The following is a 25,493-nucleotide window of genomic DNA, read 5'->3' as shown; positions in this document are numbered from 1 at the left end:
AGGAAATCTCAAAAATATTTATGCGTTTTTCCACTTAAGTTGAATAATATGGTATTAGACCAAAAAACAAGATATAGGTCGAAACTTTTTCCAGGTCCCCCATATACACCATATTTTATTTATACAAATCTAAAAGATACATTATACAACCGCATACAATAACCTTACGCAACACTTCTTACTTCTTTTTCCTCTCTCACCCAAGTAACATATATGTAGTTGCGTATACGCAACGTTGTTCAACCAGGCGAAATGAAAGTGAATGCTAGAAAAGCTTGTTAGCACAAAGCATGCTAGCAAAATATTACGAAATCCGGCATGAAGCATGATATTGGCGCTGATTTGCATGAAATATATGAAATGCGAATTACTTAAGTTCATAAAAATGTCAGCACATATGAGTGCTTTATGAATCTACACACTTACATGTGTATGTGCATAGTGAATTAGAATTTGTATGCGCGCAGAAGACAATTATTGCTGAAGCAGAATACGCTGACGCTAAGCAAGTTTGGTAAACTGAAAAGCGAAATGACAACAGCCTAAAACTAGCAGAGAGAGAGCCAACAAATAATAATAATACAATAATAATAAAACCAAGCTTATAAGGCAGAAGACAACAATAAAGCATATTACAAACAAGAATGACAAAGAGAAATAAAACAGAATTTGGGGAAAGCTTTATGATTTACATACATAAAAACATACATACTTGTACATACATACAAACATACATGTATACATACAAACATATATAAAACATATGTACATATATACATGTATACAAATGAACAAAGCATTGCTTGCAAACGACCTCACGAACATTATAACACACACACATAACGCCTGCCAAACGCCAGAACGCCGCGCAGACCGACCAAGCGTCAGCCAAAGGGACGGAAATGCTGAAATGGCAAAGTTGTCGAAACGACAAGCAGACACTTCAATTCTATGCCGCTTGAATAAAGAAAATATACAAACTTGAGCGCACACACCTAGAAACATGTGTAAGCGACGCTTCAGCAAAAACAACAACAAAATACATGACTGCTACATACATAGCAACAACATACAATATTAAAACACAACACGGCGACGGCAGCTAATGCTGAATTTCAGCTATGCTTCATGCTTTATATACGCCCATACGTACATACATACATACACACACATGAATGTTTTTGTGTGTGTTTGCGGCAAAGAATTCTCGCCAAAAAAGTACAAGCACTGTGATTCTTCGGTGTTGCCGACGCGGCTGGTACGCAGTTAAAATCGTGAATTATTTTGGCCTTCAAAAATTTTGGCGGCCAATGAACCAACAACAAACGCGTCCACACAAACGCGCGCACACGCATTCGCGCATACATACATACATATATACATACATACATACTTACATAGATTATTAATTCACATTACAAACTCACTTACGCACATTCGCAAATATTGACGAAGCAGCTATTGCCAGATATACGCATAAATATGTATTTCACCACACACACTCACTTAAACTTGTATGCTTAGACGCTCATACCTTATTAGAGGCGTATAGACAGACACTGTTGGGGCTGTTGGCGTCGGCAGACATAACTAAAACCTAAAACTTGCAAATATACATACATATGTACATGTATGCGAAGCATTTATACATATCTACATGTATGTGCAGCCTTTATACATATTAACATGTATGTAAATATCTACATATAGTTGTATATGTACATTTGTATGTAACTACTTGCACGGCCTGCTATGATTTGGCACATTTAAGCGTAGACATACAGACATGCGGAGAAACATACCATTATTGGGCACTAGGGTGGCTACAATGAATTCGATATTATGCTTTCATGTAATGAATATGAGTAATTAGTGGCATTAACTATTGATTACTAACAGCATTACAGTACAGTTTTGGTATTTCTCGAAGTTTGACGCATTTGATTTGAGAAAACGAGAAAACTTTGATCAAAATGAAGGTAGTATTGAAAAAAAAGAAAAAAGTTAACTTCAGTTGCACCGAAACTGTATAAAGGGTGATCCATTTCGAGGTTTCCTATTTGTTTACAGAAAAAACAAAAAAAAAATCAATGGTGGAAATTATTGTTTATCATCATTCGAAATAACATTCTTTGGCCTTTATTTTTTGCAGATTACCTCTTTCAAATGTTGGCAGCGGCTACGTCTCAGATGGTCCAATCGTTGAGTCCCATTTTCGATGATTCGTTCGAGCCTTTCGACTGGTAACTAGCGAATGGCAGGCGTGATGTTTTACTACAATGCTTGAAGCGAAGCGGGATTGACCGCATAGACTTTAAACTTTACATATATCCACAAGAAAAACAGTCTAACGGTGTGATATCACACAAAATTGGTGGCCAATCGTCCAACGCAAAGCGTGAAATTATCTGCTCACCGAAATGTTCTCGTAATAGATCCATTGCTTGATGTGATGTGTGGGAAACGGTGCCGTCTTGTTGAAACCAAATGTTGCCGCGATCACGAGCTTCAATTTTTCGCATCAAATATGTATTTGCTTATCATAGCGCAACAACCGCCGCCATTGACGGTTGCATTCACACGGGCGTCATATTTGAGGAAATATGGACCGATAATTGCACCGGCCCACAAACCACACCAAACCGTTGTTTTTTCTGGATGAAACAACAGCCTTTTAATCTCTTCAGGTTGTTTTTCGTCACAAATACGACAATTTTGTTTGTTTACATACCCACGGAGCAAAAAATGGGCCTCATCACTGAACAAAATGTGGCTCGAAAACGTCGGATTCATTTGGAACTTGTGAATAGTGCGCTCAGTAGGCCGATGATGTTGACCATAAGTAGAAAGCGCGCGAAACAGATTTTTTACAGAACACGACCTTTCGTAATAAAGTTGAACGATTTACAATACTCATGCGTGATCTGTCAAAAACAGGCTTTTGAATAAAATACCTCTACTTAGATCAGCCGTTATATACTTTGTAGGGTCTCCGACCAAAGCGTTCTGTTAATTTTATGATACATTTGGTATGACTTGTAGCTTCGCCAGCTGTTAAGTCTGGGATTCGATCTTATATTTATAATAGTATGAGTCTTAATGTTATCCGCTTCGGTTAGATTCTATGAGAGAAAAAAATGTAGCGAGGTACCACTCGCCCTGTAGCTGGTTCTGTAATCTACAAGATGTTTTCCAAAGTAAACAGGACTTTTTGAATCTAGCGCTCCCTGGTGGCGCCATTTATATGTCGACTGGTGCCTTAGAATCTGCTATGTTTATTGATTTCAATTTAATGACATTTCATTGATTTGAAGTGAAGTTATTGCATTTTAAGTATCAGTATGTTTGTGTTATCGGTCGAAAATGAGCTTTGAACAAAAAGCTAACATTAAATTTTGTTTTAAAATTGGTAAGACTTTTACCGAAACGTTTCAATTGATGAAACAAGTTCCTGACGATGATTGCCTATCCCGTAGCAGAGTGCACGAGTGACGATCAATATGTGGGCCAATCAAAATCCGTGATCACCGGAAATTCCATCGAAACTGTGCGTGAATCATCAAAAATCAGCCGAATTCAGAATTGAAATTCATGGAATTGGAATTGAACATCGGCAAAACATCGATTTATCGCACAAATTGAGTGACGACCAAAAATTGCTCAGAATGCAATATTCGATCGACGCTTGTGACCAATTATTAGACCAAAAATCACATTTTAACTATCAACCACTCCCCGTATTCACCTGATATGGTACCGTGCGACTTCTTCCTTTTCGGAAAAATGCATTTGCCCGTGAAAGGAAAGCGTTATGCAGACGTAGAGGCCCTCAAAAGGCTTGCACCGGCATACCATAATACCAGCCAACGAGCTAAAACACTCATTCGACACGCTTTTGAACCGTGCAAAAAGCTGTTTTGTAGCAGACTATTTTGAATAAAATAAATTGATTTTGCCGAAAAATGGAATGTATGGAATGTACCTTGTATAAGACCATTTGCTACATCTATGAAACTTGGTTTTTTATAACATGCGATTGTACGTAGAACTTTTCTATGTAAACCAGTTTCTTTAGGATGTGGAACCCGTAAAGCGTTACTGAGTATCAACCAAGTCAAAACTATTATCGTGTCGAAAGCAAATTGTCACATTTCTCTGGAAGAAGGCGTGGTGGAAATATTATATCTCGACAGTTTATATTGATCTGTCCACCTCTCGTTCGACTGACAAACTATGTTAGTTCCGCTTCTTAGAAAAATACTCTTCTTATGTCTTTAAGTCAAAACTATGTTTCGGAAGAATGTTTAACTACATTAGCAAATTGACTTTGAGAGTTTTTAGTAGGAAGCTAACAAAGACGATCTATTTCAAATGTTTGAGGGTTTATAGTAGTAGACTACAAGAGTATTTTTAATTTTAATCTGAATGGGGTATATTAAGTTTACCACAAAGTTTGTAACGTTCAGAAGGCGGTGTCGGAGACTCCATACTATATACATAGTTATAAGTGATCAACGTGACTTGCTGAGTAGATTAAACTATCTCTGTTTGTCTTTCCGTCTGTTTGTTTATACTTGGCCTAGTCCATCAAAATGTCTTTTTCTCCCCAATAACCTAATTTGTCATAACCGCCGATATCAGATCACTATGGCATATATGTATTTGCTACACAAATTGATTGATTAAAATCAATAACCTATAATATATAAGAAATACACCTGCTAAAAAAATATAACCTTCGTGCAGCCGAAGTTAACTCTTTTCTTGGTTTCTTTTTAGAATTATCTAAATTGATAGTTTAAATTTGTACCTCATTTAGAAGAGGCTTATATAAAGTATATATTATATGCCGAAAACCTTTGCAAAACATTAGTCAGAGACCAATCTAAGTAAATACAAATATATGTACATATGTATAATACATACATGTATAAATTTTTTTCGGTGGAAATTTCGTGGCTCCCGCTTTGTATCAATACTGTGCGTGTGTCAGTACTGTTGATGTGTTAACCAACATTTATTGAAATAGACATCCACATGATGTCTGTTTGAACAGCTTTTAGGAAAGCTGTCAGTGTGTTTTGTGAAAGAAAGAAAGGAAAGTAAAACGTGCACGTGCTGGCGATTACGTATTTCGGATCAATAGAAGAAAATATGTTTCTATACATACATTTGTGACATGGCATAAGCACAAAGAGTTAACACTCGACTGAGATGCCTATTTTAGTAATATTTTCTGGAATTTATTGGGGTACATACTAACATACTTTTGTTAGTATATTATTTATAGATTTCATCAGTATATCTAGTTTTGGCATTTTTATTTGTTTAATTGAGTAAGCTAAACCATTAAGTAAGCAAAACTATTAAGTAACAGACATATCTTACAAATACAGGTGCACTTGTGATGATGTAACAATAACAGACTACAGTTAAGCCAGCACTTGTCGTCTAACATTGTAAAGTTTAGTAGAACGAAGTTCATTAATTTTGTATTCAATTGAGGGTTTTATTTAGCATTGTTGGAAGGATCCGCTTCAGGTGCAATATGCAACAATTTATTCGATAACTTGTTGTTATTTTGATGAAAATTTTTTAGTGCCACTCTCATAGAAACGCTTGTCCACATTGGAAAGAATTGAGACCCTCGATTTTCGCAAAAATCTCTTGAATGTGCGAATGTTTCACTAGCAAAATCATTCGCCAAAGATAAGAATACTTAGTAATACCTTGGTGGCAAGCCCAGACTATAAAGTGAATGCATAAGAACCTCCTAACCATGCTCTTGGATCTACTGGCTATCGATGTGTGTAGTCTAGCGTTATTCTTATGGAACACACTTCAATCGTTTTAATCCTTAAGTCAATGCTGATCGTATGTGGGCATTTGCTTCCTTCTTACGGTCCAATTCTGGACAATACTGGTCCGAATTAAAAGTTTGGCTGTAAGGGCAGCTTATATGGAAGTACAGGATTCTCAGTCAATCACATCAGACAGAGCAAAGCCTTCCCGACCGTCAATTTTGGTATCGTTATCGTTGGCGCCGGTTCGTTTGACGTTGTCATGACGGACACATTTCTCATGAACAGTACCTAAGTAGTAATTTAAATATCGCCTGAAAACCGAATCGTCCAAATATCTCTTCTATGTTGGTATAACTGTCTTTAGCATCAGTGCCAATTTCCAAATCAATATGATCACTATCATCATCAACACATCAATAGAATAAAGGAATTGTTGTCTGAGATCGACGATCAACAGTTGGTTTTTGCACCCTGATAAAGCACCGTGACATAGTTCCGGAACTTGGCTTTAACAACTGTTTCGAAGATTGGAAAAAACGTTGACAGTGCGTTGGGCCAAGGGGATTTGTGGGGGACGACATAGATTTTGAAGAATAAATTAAGAATTTAAAAAAATATGAACAAAGTCTTACTATTTTTTGCTCGTAATAACACATCTTCATAATTCACAAAACTCAAACTTCCCAAAGCGACTATCTTCTTTGACCTTCTCTCCCTTATTATTCAATATTCTTTTTGGCGAATATTCACATAAATTATATTCTAATATAATATGATTTTGAGTACACTTATCGCTTGCATCTACTGCCCGCAGCTGCCGGCGGATACGTGAAATTGTTTAAGCCTTAAAAATATGCGTAAGTATCCAGCGACTACTAACTCCGATTAACCATTATTTTTCACAAATCGTACGATAATCAGTCTAATACATCGTTGGCAATATGAGGATGGAGTCTCCGGCGCGACGCACATAATAAATAACCAGTCAAATAATTTTGGAAATAAGTCTGTGAATGTCAGACAAACAAAAACATAATAGTAATCAGTTGCACTTCACACACACATACATACTTAGAATTGGTCTATATACTGAAAGAGTAAATGAACCTCTAATTTTAAGGGCATCAAAGCAAGTGTGGCGAGGTTGCCGCTTTGCGACAAGAAGTCGTTTGCTTTCTTTACTATAATATATAATATTTTATAATAATGTGCATCCTTCGTACTATATTTTCAAAAGTAAGCAGTAAAGGAGAAAAAAACACTTTAAATTGAGCCTTTGGTTTTTTGGTATCTTCATACTTGTATGTAGTTTACTCAATGGCTTGTGGCTTCTCGTAGGTATATCTCACTTTATGTAGTTGCTGAATATTTTCTAAATTGTAGTTTGACTTACCTTGACAAACGATTGCAAGATCAATGGGGATATGCTCCATAACACGTTCAGAATACCAAATTCACTTCGAACTGCAATGAAAAATGTACATAACTTAATTAGGTTCAGTTCCCAAAGTAAAATAATAGGTTAGTTTAGGTTAATTTGGGTTTGGGCGTGCTGGCTGTCACACCATACATAAAACTACGGTTCTTTGTAGTGCCACATATAGGTTAATACGAGCTGAAGTTTGCGTTCTGCAGCGACAACGCATTTTGAGAAGTTTATTAGAGAATTGATATCTAATTCTGATACTTCATCCAATAAATAATAATGCTTTAAAATTTTACTTTTAACGTCGAATGTCAACCTGAAACATTAGCAAGGACTTCATGGGTGGCTGATAAATACTTAAAAGTACGAACAGTTAGGTACAAATTTTGTTTGCTTGATCTTTCCAACGAGGAAGAGGCTTCTATCCCCTAATCTGCTGATCGACGAAACGTTTTGAGCTTACCACAAATGTATTAAGACAGCAAAGAGGATAAAATATCTGATGATTTCTTATCGCCTGTCTCGACACAGCTTCGACAAAGAGCGTCCGACAAAATATTTAGCCGCTGCGCGTGTAAATCTATTAGATCTAGAAGACAGTGTTCAGTTAGAACATCAATAATTTCGGAAGGTTGACTTTGCTTAGAACAACTTACGGTTTCCTCTAATCCAGAAGGATTTCACAATTGCACCAGTTCTGATTGTTGGTCAGCGCTTGCCAAGCTCACTGGAGGTCCATAGGTCCAGCACTAGAGCCCAAGAGGACATTGGAAAACCGACTCGCTTCAAATCGGCTAAAATGTGTGTAAATTCCCTAGTAAGCTCATCGGCTTTGCTATTTCTGGCGATTCCGTTGTAACCGGACAGCCATATAAGTGTATTATTTAAGAAGCTTGAAGCTATTTCTAATGAGGACAAGCACTCCTTGACTAGTATCGAGAGCGCAGCCAGCGAAAGATAATTTAATTATCTTGGAACCAGCCTTAATATATGATGTAAAGACATGGACGATAACAACTTCTGATGAGTCGGCGCTAGCATGGTTGCGGAAGATGGTCCTTTGCGCATTGGCCACGGCCAATTCCGTAGTCGATGGAACGATGAGGTATACGAGATATACGACGACATTGACATATTTTAACGAATTAAGAGACAGCGACTACGCTGGCTAGCTCATGTCGTCCGAATGGATGAAAACACTCCGGCTATGAGAGTATTCGACGCAGAACCCGGGGGAAGCAGAGGAAGATAAAGACCTTCACTTCGATGGAGAGATCTAGTGGGGAAGGGCCAGGCTATACTTAGATTCTCCAATTGTTGTAGAAGTTCAGGAGTGATCAGAAACGATTATTTTACATATGGCTCAAGCGGCTTACGGCTTCCGACCTTAAACCAAGTATCCTCTGGGTGGTCAAAGAACATTCGTTTGAAGGCGAGCTAAAGTAGGAAGAAGAACCATCCCTCCCCAGGATTGTGCGCTGAGTTTAGGACCTGCCACGTACAAAACCCTACCAATGAAAAGGAAACAACAGCCTCGAATATTCTAAGTATCCACAGATTATGCTAGTAATTTGTAGCTATAGTTTTAAGTCTTTTAATTAAACACGCGGCGACTGAAAGTTGATCGATCGCAACGCCAAATACCCACTTTGTAAGATATAAATAAAATTACGGCCCAAAATGTATATACATATGCATAAGTATAGATATTTATACCCTAAACATGGTTTACTAAGTTTGTCACGAAGCTTGTAACACCCAGAAAGAAACGTTAGAGATCCTATAAAAGATTCGATTTAGCCATGTGCGTCTATCTGTTTATATGCGAATTAGTGTCCCAGGTTTTGAGATATTGATCTGAAATTTTGCACACATTTCCTATCTGCCGAGAAGCTCTTTATTTGTCGGAATTGCTGTCATTGGCTCACTACTCGTATAACATACAGCTGTCTAACAAACAGAAGGATCGGAATCAAGCGCTTGTATCTGTACGAAATTTGGCATGGATTATTATCTAAGGCAAGAAGATGCAAAGAAAGTTTTTAGATCGGGCCACTATAGCATACGTTGTGACAAAAAAGCAACCGGAAAATGTAATTAAATTCTCGGGTAAATGATATTTCAAAAAATGTATTTTACCAGGTAGGTAAGACTGTCCTTAATAACTTTGCCAAATACGAGCGCGATCTGTCCCCCAGTTTCTTCATAGCAGCTGCTTAAGTCGGTACACCTCGATAGTGCATTTAGATTTTTGCAATGGATGAAAATATCGAACAAAGAATTTATCTACAATTTTGTATTTCTAACCAAATTTAGTGTGCGGAACCGTTACAAATTTTGGAAAAGACTTATGGTGATTCCGTTTTATCAAAAACACAAATCGTTCAAGTCATGCCTCGTTCTAACCGACCTTCGCCATCTTCAACTCTTGAAATTATTAAAAGAGTTAAGGATATGGTGCTTGAAAATCGTCAGGCAAGTGTTAGAGATATGACAAGAGAGCTCGACATCTCTCGCATGTCCATTCGAATGATTTTGGTGGATATTTTGGGTATGAAACGCATTCTTTTCGAGTCGTCCCGATAAAGCTGAACTTCTTTCCAATAGAATACCGTAAACAGATCTTTTTAGACATGTTTGTTCGTGCGAATTCCGTTCCCACATTCATGGAGAGCATTATAAATGCCGATGAGACATGGGTTTCTGAGTTTGTCATGCAAACAAGTCAACAATCATCGGAATGGTTCCGCTTTCAGTCGATCGAAGCGATAAAACAAAAAAGTTGAAGGCCGTCTCAAAAGTGCTTAGGAAAAATGTTTCGAGGACTGGAAAAATCGTTGGTGAGGATTACTTTAAAGGCGCCAAAATAAGTATTGATGAATAATTAAATATTTTGCGTTTTATTTACGATTTCCGGGTACTTTGTCCCAAAATATAGCTGCCATACAAACTGTAGGATCGGAAACAAGTTCTTGCATGGGAACTTCTTGATTTGTGTAGGCTATACCAGCTTCGTTGCTTCTTTTTATTGCTACGTATAGTATGTGACAGCAAAGCATAAAACAGAAAGTTATCAAAATATTTTTGTTTTGAAACGCTTAAACTCTGGAACCAAACAAACTTGTGTGTACATACACGGACAAACATTTACTTTCGAATATAGTTAAAAAGCGAATAAAATAAAGTCATAATGAGTTGAAATTCTGCAAAACAATTAAAAGAAGTTTTTGCTGCGCAAAGCTTTATTTATTTTCTTTTACATTTCATTTTCTGGCAGCTACGCTTCTTTATTCCACGCCAGTGCTGGGCTTAGGCTGTTCTTTGCCGCGTTGGACATTACCTGCCATTAACGAAGCGCGTTTTTCCCCTTTTTTCGTTTTTTTTTGTTATTTTAATTTCTTTAATTTATTTACGCGGCTTTAATTCATTTATATAAATTTCTGTTTTGTTATTATTTATGTTTATGGCGGCAGATTTATGCGTGTATTTCTTTTTTGGTATTTTCCTTTTTTTGCAGATTTTGGCAAAAACTTTGTCACGTTTCTCTGCGGTTCAATTTGTCGGTTTTTTTTTTTTGTAGAGAAATATGTATATAAATATGTATTGTATGTATATGTATATGTGTGTATGCAAACATTCTTGCCCCTTTGCGCTTATCACAATGTGTTAGAGCGACAATGCGCGTTGATATTAGATTTGTGTGGGATTTTCGTAAGAACTTGGAATGCTTGATGTGGCAAAGTGTGCGAAAAATAAAACAAAAGAAATCAAATAATAAAGAAATAAAACACAAAAAAATCACCAGAAATAAAGCATGAAATAAGGTAAGGCAGCGTCAGGTAACTATGCGCCGACAAATTCAAAGGCGTGTGTATAAGTATGTGTGCTCTAGGCATATAAAAAATGTCTGTATGTAAGCGCAGACTTTGAAATGATCGTTTGAGCACACGGCTTATATTTTGGATTTTTTTTTGTTAATTTTTTTTTTTGAATTTTTCGTTCGGTTTTTGTTGTCGCTTTTTCCGGTTAAAGCTGGACTTTCCAGGGCCTGCAGGCGTGTTATAGATAATTCATGTTGATATGAAGTTACGATTAAGCCGAAAAATGTTTGGGGTTGTCTGCGATCATGTGACTTTGATAAACTCAAGGAAGTAGCAAAACAAAATTATGAAGTGTTAAAGCGTGCATAAATAGAATAAAACTGAAGAAGCGGCCTAATAGAGAAACCAGAAATAGAAAAGTGCTTAAACAAACAATTATGTATAGACAAACATAGCTCTATGCCCACAAATGTTGCTGAAAAAACCAAAAAAATAAAAAATAAAAAAAAAATAAAATAAAAAATAAAAAAAAAAATATACAAAAAAGAAACAAAAAAAGAAGACCTCTAAAGCATTCGTGGGTTAAGCGTAAAATTTGTTCGCTGCCTTTTTTGGAAATCTGTTACTTTTTCACTTTTTCTAGTTATGTAAACACTGGCTGGGTCCAGCCATAATATGAAGGTAGAAATCGAAAGTGTACACAAAAATATCGTATGCAAACAGTAGCTTTGCCAAGCGAGTAGATCTATATCTAGCATGTGTACTTTGTAATTTCTAGGTACTAATAGAGGTAGTGTGTACCTATGTAAGTAGTGCATACAAATCTCTTAAAAGATATATCTACACTCGCAGCACATAAGTATGTAATGTATGTATGCACCAAATAACCCAAAAACCATCATTTACAGCATGCGCTGTCTAACGCTGGAACTCGCTTTTTTATTACCTTGCTACTGCGGAACTGTCCATAACATACTCACATACATATGTATGTATAAATATTTTCAGGGGCAGATTTGAAGCAAACCTATTGTGCTGAATTATCGTCGCTCACTGCAGGAGGTTGTCACACTGTGCAGGCTCTTATGTGGGTCCTCTGCTAGCGATGCATAAAGGGAAGTTGTAACATAGCTGTCTTCGATTCGCCAAGCTTTAAAGTGTAGTGAATCGTACAAATTATACCAGTTGTTTCTACAAACTGGCAGCAACCTGTCATGTCCTCGGACGGTTGTACAATTATGTTATGATTCCTGCTTTGATGAAGACACGCATCTTTCTAATGCAGCAACATCTATTAATCTTATGACTTCGAGGCGAGTACATACCTTACGTGTCTTTAAACTAATTTAATTTATTTAAAGTCTTAAGTTTTAATGAAAGCAAATATTAGTATTGTCATGTTTGACAGTTAATTGTCGTTTGGGCCATTCGAAACGGTAAAACTGGTCTAAAATCCATATGCAAAAACTTGGTAGCATTGAAGATGAAAGTTATACCGATTTGATAAGCTAGTCATATACGCCCTCGCAACGAATGTAACTCTCTAATTTTGCTATTGCTTTTCCAAATATTTTTTTGATAAAAGAGTAGCGCTTAAAAGCATCTATCAGAGAAGTAGATAATCGAAGACAGCTTATATAGGTAATATATGGTCTACTAAAGCATGTCTGAAGACATTTTCTCTTAAAAAAATCAATATTTTCACTAGGTTAGGTTAAATGGCTATAGAAGATCAGATATTGGGTACAGATTAGTACCCAATACAAATTTGTACAGGCGTTTAATTTCCACCCCCATTATATAGCTACTGCAAATGGTGTCTGGTAAGATTCCCAACCTTACTACATGGACGCCAATAGAGTAAAAGCCTGTTAAAAGCCCCACAACTAGGGAGAGGCTAGCCATACTGTGGGCAAAAGGATCACTAGATCTCCTACAATCGATCGTGGCTTTTGCGACAGCGCATGTAACGATGGTGGCTCAGCGCTGGCCTAACTTCCACGAAACCCAGCTATCTAGTAGTGGAACACAAGAGAATACGGAAGCACCGACCAATTCTAGCGATAGTGGTTATAGGTTGCTTTTCCTTGCTAGCTCATCAGCAATTCTTATCACAAAACGAGGTTCACTCTTTGCCCAACTCCGAATGCACTGTAAATGAGTTCAAGGCTAGTAGGCTATCTGAAGAAGGCTGCACTCTGAAGCGGCAGATCTACTACTACTTTAACGACTGCAACCATGGCTTGGAAGAAACTGCAATAGTCAGGAAGTCTGAAGCAGGAGTTGATAGAGAGCTCCTGGCAATAAAGCCCTCCACCAACCTACCCCTCATGCTTTGACCCATCCGTAGACAAGCTCACTGCTCCTCACCTCTAAAGGCTTCTTCTCATCCAGGATGGGCCCTAGATATTTCACTGTATCCGCCGGTTGCAGACAGATATCTCCCAGATAAGCATCATCTGCATAGGCAATGTCTGGTATGCTCTATGGGCAGAGGGAATTATTGCTCCATATTTCTTCAAGAATGAAGCCAGCCATAATGTTACAGTCAATGATGAACACTATAGAGCGATGATTAACGACTTTTTTATGCCTGATCATGGAGGATGTTACGGTGGACAATCTTTGGTTCTAACAAGATGGAAATAATCAATTTTTTGAAGCAAATTTTGGTGACCGCAACGTCTCACGTCGAGAGCCTCCAAGGTCATGCGATTTATCACCACTTTACTATTTTATGTGTTTCTTGTCTACTCAGATAAGTCCGAGACGATTGGTATCTTGGAAGAAAATATTCGACGCGTTATTGGTAAGCTACAGCCATAATTGCTGCAAAAAGTGGTCGAAAATTGCGTCTTTCAGCTGGAGTTTATTCGAACCAGCTAGGGCGTCCACCTTTTATATCTAGTAAACATTATTTATTTCAATATTTTATTTTTAACACTGTTTAAAAATAAAAATATCTGTGTATCCAAGCAGTATACCCGATGTTCTACAAAAATCTAACTTAAAATTCGAGATTAAGTATAAGATAAGATATATGTATATGATGTTCATTGAAATAGATTTATAGAATCGGAATGTTAAGGAATGATATGGAGTATTGTCAACGAAAACGATTATTTGAATTCATTTCTGTGAGTTTTGCTGAAGAAATTCCTTGTTATACCAGTTGTTCGTTCGATTCAAGATTCTTCAAAACTTCACTAAATGAATTCCGCTTATGGATTCCTGTCTGTCTCCCACAGAAAAATTTACATTATGAAGTCCGCTCAACTTTCATTAAACTTCGATCGAATATATTTCAATAATCTATACAGAGACCAAATCATATATTAAGTATTCCTATCAGTCACTTTGCTCACCAACAAATATTTCGACCAGAATGTTAGATATTTCAACCAAATTTTATTTAGAGGTAATCAAGAGTAATTTGCTTGTGTTAGAAGTAGTCTTTCCATTAATTTTGCTAAATTACTTGATCTTACATTTAACACTTAAGTAGTACCTACATAAATGTTTGAAATTGGGTCAGCCCTTGCTAAAAATCGTGAGCGTATCTAGTTAGCAACATCTTTGAAAGTATTACATATGTAAATTTCTGTATACATACATATGTACATACACATTCTCATGCTTTCTTCAATCTTTCTAGCAAAACGATCAAAACGTGCGACTTCAAGCAATTACAAGTCGCTTGTAGGCAAATTTCACACGCTTAATGAGTTTATTCCCAAAAGGTACATATGTATGTAAGATATATGTACTTATAATGATTAGCCTAAAGCGTTTATCTTCAAATCTAGTTTATTTGAAAAACAAAAAAGTAACTAATGGCAGTAGATACCATTAAACTGAACCTCGTGCAATTTGATCAGTTGGTCAAATTAAAATAATGCTTTTTAAATACAGGGAATTTCTAGTTTTTTCCTATCGTGTAAGGTTTATTCATAGCTAACAAAAGCTAGAGGGAATTTATAATTGGAAAATCTAAAATTGTGCTTTGGAGACTAACGAATCGAACACGCAACTGGTATAAAGTAAATAGCCTTTATAATACAACAGACAACTTCATAATACAACAGAGTCATAAGGAGGGTTAGGTAAAGGTTATATCCCTTTAACAAACATCAAAATAATAGTCTGTATTGAGTTCAAATGGATCACTTCGCAAACACCATTAATATTCTGAAACGAGAGAGCACAACCCAGACATGGCGAATAGAGGAGTGGTGAATCGAAGCCGGTCAGAAATAATTATAGAATAATTTTTCAAAAGAGTGTTCAAAGAAGAATTTGCAATTTCTGAAATATATATATCATTACTCAAGCAACAAATTCCAGCTATTCACAATATCAGTTAACCAGGGAACACTGTACTTACAACCATTTTCTACACTCTTCAGCCCAACTGCTTTTTCTGCCAATATCTACGTAGCAACAGTTGTCTAATTGTCTGCGTAATGTGTGTTGTCTGTTACTAACCGAAAAAAGAGCAATAATAAATACCCGAAAAAGAAATCGTCAAACAGAAGAATAGAAAACTGTTACAGAAATGTCGATTTGCTGTTACAATGTTCGACAGATCACCGCAACGTTGGAACGCTCAGTCGATTGTTACTTCATTAGCGCTAACATTAGCTCACTATTGGGTTGATTGACTGGCCGGTCAACTGGTGGAGGGTCGTTTCGCTTTACCTTTGACGGCACGGCTTTGACGGCGCCTTACGCATACTGGTTTTGTATTATTTAGCGTTGTTGTTGGCTCCATGGTTCGCGTTAACCGAACGCGCAATAATCGCAAAGATCATTACACCAAGTGCCACGCACTTAACACTCGAGTATTCCTACTCGTGCAATATTAGTGGCATTTGGGTAAGCCCTAAACTTTTAAATTTCAGGTACACCGAAATTTAATCAAATAATTCATCAATCATTTACAATAATAAAAGAATACGAAGCTACCGGCTATTCAAAATGAGTGAGGGAATATTTTAGGGGGAAACAAGGTTAATACGGTTTGTTAGTAGGCCAGAGCGCTACAAATTATGTATGTTTGACGAAGCATTATTCAGATATTGGTATTTGAACGAATTGAATTGGAAAGAACGTCGCTGAAAAAATTTACTGGAAGAGCTAGAACGTGAAAAACACTGGAAGAGTTGGTATTCGATTGATTCCAAACTTTGCAAAGCACTATGAAAGCTCGCGTTTGGAAAACATATACTTTTCTTTCAATGCAAACATTGTGGCCTTAGCGCACAAAATAAAATTTTGGGATCATGTAAAGAGAACCGATCCATTAACTGATCCATTTTCTATTTCCTTAGAGCGTTTGGAGGATGAAGTGATGAAAGTTCTCTGATCGCCATTCATTAGAGATTGACCAGAAATGATTTTTTACACATGGCTCAAGAAGCTTACGGCTTCCGACCTTAAACCAAGTATCCTCTGGGTGGTCAAAGAACATTCGTTTGAAGGCGAGCTAAAGTAGGAAGAAGAACCATCCCTCCCAAGGATTGTGCGCTGGGTTAGGGACCCACCACGTAAATAAACGCCCCCAATTAAAACTAAACAACAGCCTCGGACGAGGGATCCCCCTTTTGATAACATATGGAGGTAATAATTCTGCAGCCTGCTGAATGGCAGTGAAGGCTTGAAAATGGCGAACCTGATTCCCCAATCAATGACAATGGAGCAGAAGTTCCATTGCCCGACCATGAAAAAGTTCGAATAGCAATTACCCGTCTGAAGAACAACAAAGTGGCGTGGGCTGATCAAACACGGTGGAAGAACTGATAAGTAGCATGCATCAGCTTCTTTGTAAAATATGGTCGGACGATTGGAAGGGAGACCTCGCAATCTGCGCTAAATGCCGTTGGCTAAGCCTCCTCAACATCGCATAAAAGGTTCTATCGAGCGTATTGTGTGAAAGATTAAAGTCCACAGTCAACAAGCTGATTTGACCTTATTAGTGTGGCATTAGGCCTGGTAAATCAACAACTGATCAACCCGAGAAAAGAAGATCGACACACACCACCTCTTCGCCAATTTCAAAGCTGGTTTTGATAGCATGAAAATCAGCTTCCTTTTATGCCGCTTTGTCTGAATTTGGTATCCCCGCAAATCCAATACGGCTCTGTAAACTGACTTTGAGCAATACCAAAAACTTCGTCATGATCGGGAAGAACCTTTCCGAGCCGTTCGATACCAAATGAGGTTCAGACAAAAACCATTTCTTTTGCGCGACTTCTTCTGAAGAAATATGTTGATGCAAAGTGGTTGCAAAGCCATTAAAAAAATCAAACTTTTTGTCAGATGTTCGCCCATTGGTAATAAGTCTCTCACCCACCTCAACGCCCTTTGTGCTGTTGCAATATCTGAATCATTAGGCATTCATGCTGTAAGGCTAAAAATCCAGTCAGAGGAAAACTGTCAAAATTTTATGTAAAGAGGTAAGATGGAAACATCCAGACACTATCTTCTTCATTGTCCAGCTTTTGTAAGACTGATATTGAAACAATAGTCAGACCTTCAGCGAACCAAGATCCAAGACAATAGTCGCCTCAAAAATTATGTTATCGGCTCAAAGTGCTTCGTTGAGATGTGAGGATCTTTATGAGTTCTAGGTACCACAACGGACCGGCTATAGCTGTTCAAGAGTGATCACTGTTAGGATTGACCTAACCTAACCTAACCTTGCGGAATACTGTCTAGGAGCTAATCCAATGCCAAATATAAATCTCCCTGCGTTCGTATTACAAAATCTTGACGGTTTTTCACCATTACTAGCATAGCACTTCTCGTAAAGCCAACAATAACAGAAGTGCGGAGGTGAACATTAACACTCCAGTGGTCGCGCCCCTTTTTGTGCCGTTAGTAGTCGCGCGTACTACATGTGTAGAACATTTTAGACATAAGGGTTTGAAACGAAATATTCGTAAATAAAAAAATTTGTTTTAATAATAATAAGTAACAGTTTATTATAAAACCAAATCAACCAAAAAATATTCATTTTAAATATATTAGGAACTTAAAATCAGACTTCTTGCGAATAACTAAACAATAACGTAAAAGTATATACACAAGTGGTCTACTATTGTAGTACGCGCGACTACTGGAGTGTTAATGCCTGATGGTTTAACGAAAGAAAAGTGTAGTTGGCGCAGATGCTGCATAAATTAGCTTGTCCCCACTGTACTTGTTGCCGTCGTTTCCTTTCTGTTATCTCATCTTCTCGGCACCTCATCGCTAAATAAAATTTTTTAATTGTTCACGATTTACAAACAAACTTTTTTATGACTTGTTTGATTTGGACAATTTTCGGCTATGCAACTAACCAAAATCTACTCGACTTGACGCGTTCGCTGATATGTTATAACGGGTGATTTTTTTGAGGTTAAGATTTTCATGCATTAGTATTTGACAGATCACGTGGGATTTCAGACATGGTGTCAAAGAGAAAGATGCTCAGTATGCTTTGACATTTCATCATGAATAGACTTACTAACGAGCAACGCTTGCAAATCATTGAATTTTATTACCATAATCAGTGTTCGGTTCGAAATGTGTTTCGCGCGCGTGTTTTGTTCAGCGATGAGGCTCATTTCTGGTTGAATGGCTACGTAAATAAGCAAAATTGCCGCATTTGGGGTGAAGAGCAACCAGAAGCCGTTCAAGAACTGCCCATGCATCCCGAAAAATGCACTGTTTGGTGTGGTTTGTACGCTGGTGGAATCATTGGACCGTATTTTTTCAAAGATGCTGTTGGACGCAACGTTACGGTGAATGGCGATCGCTATCGTTCGATGCTAACAAACTTTTTGTTGCCAAAAATGGAAGAACTGAACTTGGTTGACATGTGGTTTCAACAAGATGGCGCTACATGCCACACAGCTCGCGATTCTATGGCCATTTTGAGGGAAAACTTCGGACAACAATTCATCTCAAGAAATGGACCCGTAAGTTGGCCACCAAGATCATGCGATTTAACGCCTTTAGACTATTTTTTGTGGGGCTACGTCAAGTCTAAAGTCTACAGAAATAAGCCAGCAACTATTCCAGCTTTGGAAGACAACATTTCCGAAGAAATTCGGGCTATTCCGGCCGAAATGCTCGAAAAAGTTGCCCAATTGGACTTTCCGAATGGACCACCTAAGACGCAGCCGCGGTCAACATTTAAATGAAATTATCTTCAAAAAGTAAATGTCATGAACCAATCTAACGTTTCAAATAAAGAACCGATGAGATTTTGCAAATTTTATGCGTTTTTTTTTTAAAAAAAAGTTATCAAGCTCTTAAAAAATCACCCTATATAAACATCTATGAGCACACACACTTTTACATACATACATACATATGAAAACTTAAGACATATTTATGTTGGTTTGTCCAGCGAAGTGTCAATTCGTCAACGACTATCCGCTCGGTCACGGCCTTGTTGCGCTTGCGTTGCTCTTGCTTTTGCTGTTGTTTTATGTTACCAAACCAAAAGTGCGTGTGCGCATGCGTGGCGTACTATGTACATATGTGTGTTTATCTTTCCTGCTTTTGTGTACTTTTTGGTTTTTCTTTGAAGTCATTCGTTTTATCAGCAAAAGTGAAAAAAAAACTTGTGTTTGTGTGTATGTAGTAAAAGGTAGTCTTTAGTCTTTATTTCACTGAATATTTCAAATTTTTATTGACAGTCATTTTGCCATTGTTGCTATGGTTTAAGTAGCTTCTTCCAATTACGTGCTGTTTGTAGCTGATATATACACAACCATACTTGTATATGTATATATATTTGATAATGATCTTCATTTCTAATTGAATTCACGCCAAAACTGGAATCCGTCAATATTTAACAATTTATTTTATCTCAAGTTATGTGACCATAGGTCAAGCATACAATTTTATTTGACAGTTGGACGGCACTAAAACGTTAATTTTAGTAAAGGTAAGTTTTATTTTAAAATGTGTAAAAATTACCATGAATATTATTTAAATAATTATTTAATTTAAATAATTTTTTTTTAGTAATATTTCAATGGGTACTCCAAAAGACTTAGGTTAGGTTAGGTTGTGTCATACTGGCCGGTTGTCAGGCTTTACATGTATTGCGACAAAGAAGCACCCTGAAATTTCCCAGGTAAATGATATTTCAAAAAGTTTTGCTAAATTGGTAGGACAGTTATTAACTATTATGCCAAATATAAGCGTAATCTGTTAAGTAGTTTGCTTACAACAGCTACTTGAGTCGGTACACCTCAGTAGTGAGTTGCGATTTTTACAATGGATAAAAGTATGGAAGAAAGATTTTGTTTTTCTAACAAAATTTCGTGGTCGGAATCATTACAAATGTTGTAAAAGGCTTACGGTGATTCAGTTTTATCAAAAACACAAACCTATGAGTGGTACAAAGCTTTCAAAGACGATCAGGAGATAGGTGAAGACATACATATCTCGTCCTGAACGATTTTCGAGCTCTTCGACTGATGAAAATGTTAAAAAGGTGAGGGATATGGTGCTTGAAAATTGTCAGACAAGTGTTATAGAGATGATAAAAGAGCTGGACATCTCTCGAATGTCCGTTCGAATGATTTTGGCGGATATTTTGGGCATGAAACGTGTTCTTGCTCGACTCGTCTCGATAAAGCTGACTTTTTTTTCAACAAGAGTACGATTGTGACCGATTTTAAAGCCAAGAACGCAATACCAACGATCAAACATCGTATTTACCAGATTGAAGCCATACTAGAACAGGTGTTGTCAAATTTTTGGCAGGTTAAAGGGAAAAAGTGCCTTTATTCCACAGACTCCTATCCAAGCCTCATCCACAATTATTGGACACAAGCAAATTAGCTTCACGATATATGTAAACCATGTAGGAAAATGTGAGGAGAAACATTTTCCTACATGACAAATAATTGTGCAGTTCTAACGCATTGATCCTCTTATCATGTGACTCATCGTGTATTGCTTTCAATATTCGGTCGACATAATCGTTTGGATGTGTGGGTAATTCGAGCTGCTGTGAAGCGAAGTCTCGAAGAAGACCCGAATGAGACCATCCAACATCAAGCGCAACAATTGGAGCTGCGCCCATCTACTTTATGGAGGATTTTACGGAAGAATCTAAGTTTGCGGCCTTAAGAAATCCAACTCGCTCAAGAATTGAAACCGACCACCAAATGTGTCGCACGAGTTGACTACCAATCACGATTTCCACAAGAAATTTTTAATCAGCGAGGAAACTCCCTTTTGGTTGAATAAAAAAATGTGGTCTCAAAAAGTCGCTGTTTGGTGTGTTGTATGGGCAGGGAACCATTGATTCATATTTATTCAAAAATTAAGCCGGCGATATCATCAAACGCTACAGAACCTTGATTACTGACTTTTTAGTGGCTGAGTTGGAGGATGTTGATGTGGATGACTTTTGGTTCCAACAAGAAAGCGTTACTCTGAAGACAGTCAACGAAACAATCAAGTTATTGAAGGAAACTTTTGAGAACACAATATCTGGCATCGTGGGTCTGCTGCGTGGCCTTCAAAAGGGTGATTTAACACCACTAGACTATTTTTTGTGGGCTTATGTGAAATCTCTTGTCTAGGTACAAATATAAGCCCGCGACAATTGATGCTTTGGGAGAGAATTTTCGGAGCGTTATACATAGCTAAATTATTGGTTTCAGTAAAAGAAGGGAGCGATTTCGTGACAATAATAGGGATTCACTCATATTCTACAATTTCAGTTATAAATATAACTCTTCTTAACTATTTGTAGAGAATCTATGTAAGTTTTAAAAGACCTCTACATCTACATAACACTCGTAAAATGAGTTATTAATGAGTAGTAAATTGTCATAATTTAACTCTTTTATTAATAAAAGAACCAATTCTTCAATTTGCGTCCAAAACGTTTCGAACTTTGGCTTTTTGACTAGAAGCAATGCATTTCTTGTTATTACCAAAGTCCAAATAAAAGAACGCAATTGCTGTACGCACTTCGCATTACCTTGACAGGTGACCATAATATTTTGTTTGGTAATGCTGGGCTACCCACACGCTTTCCATTTCAATGGATCACCGCTGGCGCTCGAAATTAAGCCGACATACAAATAATAGGAAATATAAGGAAATAATGAACTCATTTGTCAAATTTGTATAAATAAATACAAGAATGGCATTTGTGCGCAGCTACAAGACATACATGCTGCATTTGTATGTATTTACGTGCGTGTGTGTGTGTGAAGAATTAATCCTGTTTACTTTGCGGGCAAAGGTGGAGCCGTAAATCTTAATGCAAACATTGTGTACTTCTTACCACGCACAATTCAGCGGATCGAAGAAATCGAACGTACGCACCGGTGAATATACAGTACAAGTGTGGCGGTTCAAGATTATTTGTAGAATTTATACCCTCAACCGGGAGATATTAAGTTTGCCCAGAAAGAAATGTCGGTGACGAAACGAGTACATACGTGAAATTTTTCTTTAGTTTTGGAGATACCGATCAGAAATTTTTCACATATGCTTTTCTTCTCAAGAAGCTGCTTATTGGCCGGAACCGCCAATATCGGACCACTATATCATATAGCTGCCATACAAACTGATGAACCAAAACTAAGTTGTTGTAAGGAAAACTTTTTTATTTGACGAGATATCTACACGAAATTTAACACTAAATTATAGCTAATACACAACGGTACAAATTGACGAGAAATTGTTTAGATCGGAGCGTTATAGCTGACATGCGGGCTAGCTGTCATACAAACTGAACTATCAAAATGAAGTCTTGTAAGAAACTTTTTTATTTTGATGAGATATCGATACGACTTCGGCTCGAATTATTGTTAAAGTCAACGCTATAATCACCGCGGAAATTGTTCAGATCGGACCACTTTAGCATGTAGCTGCCATATAAACAGACCGGTCAAAATCAAGTTCTTTTAAGAAAAACTTTTTTATATGACGAGATATCTACACGAAATTTGGCATGAATTTTTTCTCAAGATAACGTTATAATCTCGGAAGAAATTGTTCAAATCGGACTACTATAGCATATAGCTGCCACACAAACTGACCGATCAAAATCAAGTTCTTGTAAGGAAACTTGTTTAATTTTGAAGGGTATTATAGCTTCAGTGCAAATGAAGTTAACTTTTTTTCTTATTTTTGTAAATTTATCTAACGCTGTGTGTATATATGTACATATATGTTTGTATGTAGTACTTTATCGGAGTAGTTTTTAGTGTTTCAAATTTTTTTATGCTATTTGTCACAGTAACGCCAATTAATCAACAACGCAGGCAGGCAGGCGGCGGCAATGTGCTGCAAGTACACACATACATACATACAAACATATACATTCACAACTACATACAGTTGCCCCAGTGCAAAGACGTTTTCTATGCTTTTACCTCTGGTTACACAAACTTTGTATAAACACACACAAAAGTGCGTATGGCTGTATGTATGTGTGTGTGCTTTAAAAAAACTTAAGTTATGGTGTTATAGGCTGAAAGTTGGGCAATTACACATATTCGACATGTTACGTGACAATTAAAAAATCCGTCGTCGATTTCGGTTTTCGCAGTTGTCAAGCAGTCAGCTGGCGAATTTTCGAATTTTCAATGCATCTGCCTCGCCTCCAGCCAAACCTCGCATAAACCACATAGCACAACAGACTTGGCACAGCGGTGGTACGCACATTTCACGCCCGTATTGCTCGCTATCTATCAGTTAGCCGCGAAACGCACTGCTGCTGACACAACATATGGTAATTGTAAGCGTTTCTTGCCAATTCTACAATTACTTCAGCGGACTTATAAGGCACAGGCGGTTACAAGCCGCACACTTAAATTACATATGTACATACAACAGTCGGTAGTATACCATATGCGGGCAATTATAAATCTGCCGCTGTTGCAAGACGGTCTTTTCTGATTTAATGTTACATACATACATATCCATGTTAATATTATACATGTGTATATGTATGTATAAAAGTGCGTTTATGCTAACTTGCATGGCACATTAGTCATGCTTAATTTGCTTCTAATTATTTATGTCGCTCTGTGGCAGTCGTTTAAGCCATAGATGGATCGTATCGGTTCGATAAAACCGTGGCTTCACAGATTTCTATCACTAACGGTTACGTTAAGCTTTTGAGCATACCATTTGACCTGAACTGACAAACCAAAAAGCAATGTTTTTATGTATTTTTATACAAATATCAATTATTGAAAGTAGGCTCATTTTGGGCCGATACTTAAGCCAATTTTCCATGCAATTTTTATAAGCCCGGTTGGGATGGTCTTCAGCGCTTCCAGCGAATTTCGCTTTTAATGTTTCCATACAAGGACTCATGGCGCAAGTTTTCCGAAGGGGAAAACCTTTTTCATTTTCCAAAACCGAAAAGTGACATGTTTGGTTCCCTGCTCATACTGTGGCTGCGCGATGACTCCTGTTTCGTGTTTGGCTAAGAAGGTCTCAATAGTCATGCTACAATGTGATAGCGCGTTATATTCATCGGTCACGTGGTATCTCTTATCGACTGTTTTATCCTGAGGAACCACTTTTCCCTGTTTTTTTCGATTTCCGCTCATTTTTGCAACGAAGTTTCGATAGATTGTTGGATAGGTTTCCCCTCTTATAATCATAAAGCCACATCCCGACAAGAGCGGGGGTGCGTTTAATAACGGGTGATTTTTTTTGAGGTTAGGATTTTTCATGCATTAGTATTTGACAGATCACCGTGGATTTCAGACATGGTGTCAAAGAGAAAGATGCTCAGTATGCTTTGACTTTTCATCATGTAGACTTACTAACGAGCACGCTTGCAAATCATTGAATTTTATTACCAAAATCAGTGTTCGTTCGAAATGTGTTTCGCGACAAATTTTGTTCAGCGATGAGGCTCATTTCTGGTTGAATTGGCTACGTAAATAAGCAAAATTGCCGCATTTGGGGTGAAGAGCAACAGAAGCCGTTCAAGAACACTGCCTGCCCATGCATCCCGAAAAATGCACTGTTTGGTGTGGTTTGTACGCTGGTTGGAATCATTGGACCGTATTTTTACACAAGATGCTGTTGGATACGCAACGTTACGGTGAATGGCGATCGCTATCGTTCGATGCTAACAAACTTTTTGTTGCCAAAATGGAAGAACTGAACTTGGTTGACATGTGGTTTTTCAACAAGATGGCGCTACATCCACACAGCTCGCGATTCTATGGCCATTTTGAGGGAAACTTCGGACAACAAGTCATCTCAAGAAATGGACCGTAAGTTGGCCACCAAGATCATGCGATTTAACGCCTTTAGACTATTTTTGTGGGGCTACGTCAAGTCTAAAGTCTACAGAAATAAGCAGCAACTATCCAGCTTTGGCGAAGACAACATTTTCCGAAGAAATTCGGGCTATTTCCGGCCGAAATGCTCGAAAAAGTTGCCCAAAAT

Source organism: Bactrocera dorsalis, chromosome 4, assembly GCF_023373825.1.
Source record: "Bactrocera dorsalis isolate Fly_Bdor chromosome 4, ASM2337382v1, whole genome shotgun sequence".
Taxonomy (NCBI): domain Eukaryota; kingdom Metazoa; phylum Arthropoda; class Insecta; order Diptera; family Tephritidae; genus Bactrocera; species Bactrocera dorsalis.
This window is presented reverse-complemented; position numbering follows the sequence as displayed.